Raw genomic sequence first — 7,382 nt, forward strand, 5'->3', positions numbered from 1 at the left:
TCTGTAGATTAGTAGTTATTTTAAGTAATCAACTGTGAAATATTTAAGTACAAGACAGGATATTATTCTTTAAAATGTGATCTGCTATTTTCTGCTGTAAATTGAGATTAGTCAGAGTTATTAAAAGATATAAACCATTTTTAATTTAGTTTCTTTTAAATGTGAAAAACAAGTTATAAATTGGCAAGTATTTAACAAAATGCTTAATAAGGTAGGTATGCTTAATATAACTGCTTTAACACTCTGTGGAGGGCAAAAAAACCCCACAGCTACTGTCAGCAGCTACTGGATCGCATTGTCGACTGTCCCCTGGGTACCTGGCAATGTCACTATGCTGCTGCTTTAAAAGAAGTTAGAAATCAGCTCTGGAAGAAAGTAAAAACAAAACTTATTCTGAAAATTTAGTGAAAAGTAATTACAGAGAAAGGTTAAAAACAAAAACAAAAACAAAAGAACCCCGTCTGTAGTATCCTACAGAATTACAAATCTTTGGGAAAGAAAACAAAAAGCAGCATTTACACAAAGCAGCATCTCGCTTTGACGGTAGTCTTCACTATGAGAGCAGAAGTTTAATATTCACTGAAAAAATAACTTACCTATAGGCTTGGCAGTGCTACACTCACTAGCACCATGACCAAAAGAGACTTGGGGGTCATGACTGACCACAAGATAAATATAAGCCACCAATGTGATGCCACAGCCTGCAAAGCAAAATAAAATCCTGGCTTGCATCTACCGATGCACCTAACGCAAGACCTAAGATACCATCCTCCCACTTAACTTGGCCTTGGTGAGGCTGCAGTTGGAGTACTGCATCCAATTCTGGGCTCCACAATTTAGGAAGGATGTGAAGAAGCTTGAGAGAGTCCAGAGGTGAGCCACACATATTGTCAGAGGTCAGGAGAGCAGGCCTTATGAGGAAAGGCTGAGAGGCATGGGACTCTTCAGCCTGGAGAAGTGTAGGCTCAAGGGAGACTTGGTGGCAGCCTATAAGTACATAAGGGGTGTGCATCAGGATCTGGGAGAACATCTGTTCACTACAGCACCCCAAGACAAGGTCAAACGGTCACAAACTGCTGGAAGACCGTTTTAGACTGGACATAAGAAAAAACTTCTTTACCATCTGAGTCTCCAGAGTCTGGAACAGACTCCCCCCAGAGGTGGTGCAAGCACCTACTCTGGACATGTTCAAGAAGCATTTGGATGATTATCTTGCTGGGGTCATCTGACCCCAGCTGACTTCTTGCCCTTTGCGCAGGAGGCTGGACCCAATTATCTCACAAGGTCCCTTCCAGCACTAATGTCTATGAAATCTATGAACTTACAGGAACAGCTGCAGTATACAGAAAGTCAGCAACCTAAAGTAAAAACTATTCTTTCCAATCTCGGGTATATTTTTTATAAGGAATTATAGTAGATACCACTTCCTCAAAGAGAAATCTAATTAATTTTAGGGCCTGTTTTTATACTAGAAATCCATGGTAACAATATTAATCAGGGCCTGCCTAATTTGTGCGTTAGTACTGTAAAGATTAAATCTCATTTTTTGCTTGTCATGATTCTGACATATTTGTAGATTATTTCCTCAAAAATTGTGTCACTTTAAAGTATGACTTTTGACTTTTAGTAAAAAAAACTTTTATGCGAAGACCCATAAATTATGACTACAAATGTATTTATTCTGGAATTCCTATGGAGACATATGAAAAAGAAAAAAAAATCAGTATTTTCCCTGAAGTTGTGTCCCTCCCACTCTCCCACACTGATAAACTTAGTATCTGAGCATTTGACAGACAGTAGTGATTTGTGGCAGTGGCTCCCTGACCCATTTATTTAACAGTAGAGTGACATTTAGTACTGAATCTGATAAGTGAAAGTGAAACACTTAATTGACTAGTTGTCCAAGTTAAAAAGAACGAGAATAAGAAAGCAAAGAACATCAATACAATCTATTTTAGAGCCTCTTCAGAAAAGAGGCTGTCTCTGTATGCAGCCTAGCACTCAGATTCAGCTCAAATTCTAACGGGGCCAAGCATGCACAGAACAATATGTACAATACAGGTGAGATGTTTTCATGGCTACCTAATGCATTTTCACAGTCAGTAATCCCAATTCCTCAGGCAATTTGGAAAATCTTATCTAGGGTGGCAACAGGGGAAAAAAAGAAACAAAGGAAAATAAACTATATTTTTAGTACTAAGTTGTTTACAAAGGTAAGGAAATCTACTTGTTTGGAGTACACAAGGTAACTTTTACTTCACAGCATCTCTCAACAAAATTTCCATTCATCTCTGCAGTTAAATGATGATTACTCAGTATTCAGACTTGAACCTAAGGAGTTAAGGGAAAGAATGACAAGAAAAGGTAAATGTGAAAAGAGCAGAATAAAATGTGTCAGTAAAACAGCCCTCAGGTCTGGAGAAGGTGGGTGTGAAGGTACGTACACACACACACACTGAATGCCAACAAGGTACTCTGAGCAGTTCTCAAATCTTCTGCTACAATCAGTGAAGAGCAAGATGTTACACACCTGTAGACGTGACAGCTAGAATACCTGGCTGCATATTTTTCCATTTATTCCTCTGTACTCAGTAAGCACTAGCAACACATGCTAATATTTGGGCGTAACTAATAGTGTAAGGGTGATGGATGATGTAGCTGTGATGGTCCAGAAATGATGTGAGAGTCAAGGCTTTCTTAGGGTAATATCTTTTTTTTGGACTAATTGCGTAGTTGGGACAAGTTAGACAACATTTTGACTACAAGATATTCTTCCTCAGGTCTGATCATAAGGAGTCAGCATTAAATTTATATCAATGAACAGTAGAATCTCAGTAAACAGCTAGAAATTCCTCAGGACTATGCAGACAAGTTCTCACACAATAGCTATTCTGCTGGGCAATATATAAAACAAACTGACTAGTATCAGGAAATATTTATCAGCTTCTAAGTCTAAAGACAGTACAGAAAGGAAATACTGACCTAAAACATAAACATTATTTAAGAAGAAAACCAATACATTTTGGATACAGTTTGTGCTCCATGAGTCCTAGTGGCAAAAGTAACCAGCTCAGCTGGTTGGTACAATTTAAAGTAGCCTCAGGCTCCTGCTCTTACTCCATTGTGTTGGCTTGTGATCACTCTAAATTCTTGCTCTAGATTTTCCCACACTAAAAGTAGATAGAAGCTGCTCAGATCATCTCCTAACAGTAGTGAAGGTATGTATATACAGCAAAAATAACAACAAGATGATGTAGAATTTAGAAATAGTAATATACATATCAGGAAATCAATCCCCAAAGTTCAATGCTGTTAAAATGTTTCATATTAGAAAACAGCAGTTCACAAATATTGTGAAAGACTGAGATCAGTGGCAGATCCAGTTATCTGTGTTTTGGTGGTGATGCCAAGCCAAGAGCATACATAGCCATATTGTAGGTTATAGCTGAACTTCCTTGATTCACTTTAAGTCTATTCTGTTCAAAGTACTGATCTAGAAATTACCTTGTTTATAAAGTACTTATTTATAATGTTAAATAGCCAAAGATAAAGGCAAAGTCTCTTATAGGAGCAAAGGGCACTTGACAGCTGTCTATTAACTTTGGGCACCTACACATGAGCCCAATGCCTGCTCCGATGTATGCTAATTAGTCTGCTAAAGCATTGCCTTGGCTTCTCCTGTATTCAGAGTCCCTGTGCTTCAAATCGGTGGCAGGGGCACTTTTGAAACGGGACACTGAATACACAAGATGCTGAGGGCACTTTAATTAGAGTGGCTCCCAAAGCTACTCTAATTAAAGTGCTCCTCTCCACGTCGGAGCATGTGTAAAGACATCCTTTGATTTTTACATATTTTTTACACACTTAGCATTTGGATAAATGGTGTTTGTCTTTAACAATTTAATTCAGAAAGTAATTGTTGATCTAAAGCTACTACATTCTAAAGCCACATACAATCATATATTACATATATGGTAGCTTATATTTAAAGATTTTGGACATGATGTCCAATTGTGAGGGCTTCAATACAAATTGACTGTCTTCTGAATACCCCAAAATGTAAATTAGCAAATCATTTTCAAAACTCATCTGTTTAACATCAGCATTGCACAGGATACTTTGCATGGGAACATAGAGCTTTTTAACAACAGTAAGTGAAAAATACCTGTCTTAATTCAAAAGTAACCAGAGCAGAACATGGTTTACCTCTACAAACTAAGAAACAACTGTATTTTTCACTTACCAATAAAACCATGTGAGAGGGGAAAATGCTTTTTAAATATTTATGTCTCAAAATAAATCTGGGTATATTATCTCAGGTTTTGCACTGGAACATTAGTAGCTGGGTTCCCTGTGTTAAAATCTATGTGAAAAAAAAAAACAAAAAACTTCTGCAGAGAGTTTTATAAAGATGTGGGCTGTTGGAAAAGAGTTGAGCACAGAGCAAAAAAGATAATTAGGGGCAAGCCTGAAACAACTAGGGTTATTGAGTCTGGAAGGCTAGGGACAAACATTCAAAAAGCCTGAGCCTGAATTGATTCAATCTTTGCAGGTTAGTCTAACCTAGCTAAGCTGAACTGGTTTGTAACTGGACAGACATTCTCTCTGCACTGAGGAAATTCAGGTACATGCCTGCAGTGGCTCAGGCTAGAAGCCGGGGGTAGCTAAAGCTGCCCTCCCTTCCCTTCTGAAGGGAGCTGAGCTGAGGGGGATGTGTATGGTCAAGCCCCAGAAGGGGCGGGAGTGTTGCCATCCCCCAGCCCTGGGCTAGCACTCTGAGGCAAGGGCAGAGACAGGGTGCAGTGCATGCATCTGTTGATGATACGGAGCTTTTCAAGCTCCCTCCCTGCTTCATCATACTGTCTGCAGCAAACTGACAGGCAAGCAAGCCAGCTGGAGGCTGATAGTGATAACAGTCTTTATCAACCAACTAGCAAAACAATGGCCTCTCTCCATTACTTCAAACTTCTTAAACAGCTTACCAGCTGACATGTTGATTAGCTCCAAGCAGCCCTAAGCAGTCACTGTTCTGTCTGCCTGCCCCAGTGAAATTGGAGAGAGAGAGACGCACACAGATACCTATTGGCATTAGCTAGCATTTCACATGCCTAGGGTCTGTGGAGCAGGGGTCTGTGCTGTGGGAGATGGGAGGGGAGGATTTCCTGCTTGAGCAGCAAAGAGGGGTAGGGCAGGGCAAAGCCAGGCAGACACTGCTGTGTCTGCAGGCGCTGCTGAAGCCTTACACAGAAATAGCTAGTATACCACATGCTCGCTATGGTCCATGCTGTGGCAGAGAGGAGGAAGGGATCCCTGCTTAAGCAATGAGTGGTATGGAGGGAAGCACAGGGAAGCCAGCAGACCCCACTGAGCCTGCAAGTCTCTGCTGGAGCTCTGGCCAGGGAGCAGAGGGGAGGGGCCAGCTCTGCTGTGGAACAGAGAGCCTTGCCCAGAGAGCATGCCAGGATGCTGGGGACTCCAATTTAACTTAAACCAGCAAGGGTCTGGGACAAACATTACATAAACCGGTTTGAGCCAAATTAGTTAAGTTTGACACTACGTTCAACCAGGTTTATCTCAAACTGGTTTCAGCCATTTTCCAACTGGCTTATGTCCACTGAACACCTGTTCTGTTACAGGTTTAAGTCAGTTTCTGATCACTTAAACCATTTTACGTGTAATGTCTGTCCCTAGCCAAAAAGAGAAGACCTATATAATATTTGTTAAATGTCTTCAAATACCTAAAAGGCCACTGCAGCGTCGATGGAGATGGGCTTTCCTTTGTGGCTACAGGGGACAGAACTAGGAGCAATGGCCTCAAACTGAAGCAGGGGAAATTTGGACTGGAGATGAGGAGAAACTTTCTGACTATGCAGGTGGTCAAACATTGAAATGGGCTACCTAGAGAAACAGTGGAATCTCCATCCTTGGAAGTTTTCAAGACCAGGTTGGACAGACACTTGGCTGGGACAGCTTAGTCAGTGATGATCCTGCCTTGTAAGGTCCCTTTCAGCGCTACTTATTTATGATCCTATGACCCATTCCTCTATGAAGATAAATAAAGACGTAAAATAAGATGCTATGGCTGCCAATGCAGCAGAAAACATTGTTGCACTGTATGGAAGAGGGACTAGATCACAGTTTCCTGGGAGTCAACAGAAAAAAGAAAATAAAGAAACAAAAGGTCAGGTTTGACAGAAATTGTAGCTTTTTCTGTTTCTTCTTCCTACCATTTATCTTCTTAAAGTTAGACATTATTTAAATATTTCCTAAATCAAACCAATAATTTGTTATCATTCCACATATATTTCTAATTTCTTCATAACCTCCTAGTGTGTGCTTTACATAACTTTCACAGGTCTGACAACTAAATAAGAGAATGAATTGCATTCACAATACTTAATATAAACAAAGAAAAAGTTGGACATAAAATCAGCATTAGTAACATTTCTTCTGCCTCTGATGTTGCAGGCTGGCTAACACCTCTGCATATAAGTTTTAAAGAGAAGAAAAATTCTGACATTCAAATACACAATTGGTCTTGTTATAGTTTAAACTCCACTTCATGCTAATTTTTCATTTTCATGGATTTCATCACATATGAGGTCACAAAAGTAAAATGGTTGTGAATGTTTGTAAACATGTATTTTACATGGTTCGTTTGATATGTTAATTATTGTTTTCATCATTTTCCATAGTACCTAGTACATAGTAATTTTTCCATAGTACATTTCATGTCAGTAAAGTTCTCCATTTAAGGACGACTGAAAGACTGATCATAAAGATCTCACTGTGTCTCAACAGTGGATTTTTATCAACTTCTTGTTAGTGTTGTTCTTCCTCACAATTCATTTTCAGATATCATTAGATGATAAACTTAATTTAGTATTTGTTAATAAATACAAAAACACCAAGATCACAGGGACAAAATACTGAAAGGAAGTTCACATGCTTTTTTGGTCAACAATTTGAGTTCAGATTGTTTCTTTTCACACATTTTCTCCTATTCCTGGCAGAAATTTAAGATTATAGGGTTGGAGGGACCTCGGGGTCATCTAGTTCAACCCGCTCCCTCCCCACAATCTAATATTTCCAACACTAAGCCAACAGCTGCAGATTGCACTGAACTTTTTATTCCATGCCTATTAACACAACCCAAGAAAATATAATTTAATACTCAAATTTCAAATACATCATTCATAATTTTTTGTAACACATTTGATGTCTGATTCCCCAATAGAATTTTATACTGAGTGACCATTTAGAAAATAAGAAACACATGAAATGTTCATTTTTTGAAGACACAAGTACTGATATTTTGCAACTTTAACAACTACAGACATGTAGGGCTAAGAAAATAATTGGGAAAACATTTCTGAACATAT

This window comes from Alligator sinensis, unplaced genomic scaffold (genome assembly GCF_000455745.1).
Source record: "Alligator sinensis unplaced genomic scaffold, ASM45574v1 scaffold606_1, whole genome shotgun sequence".
NCBI lineage: Eukaryota > Metazoa > Chordata > Crocodylia > Alligatoridae > Alligator > Alligator sinensis.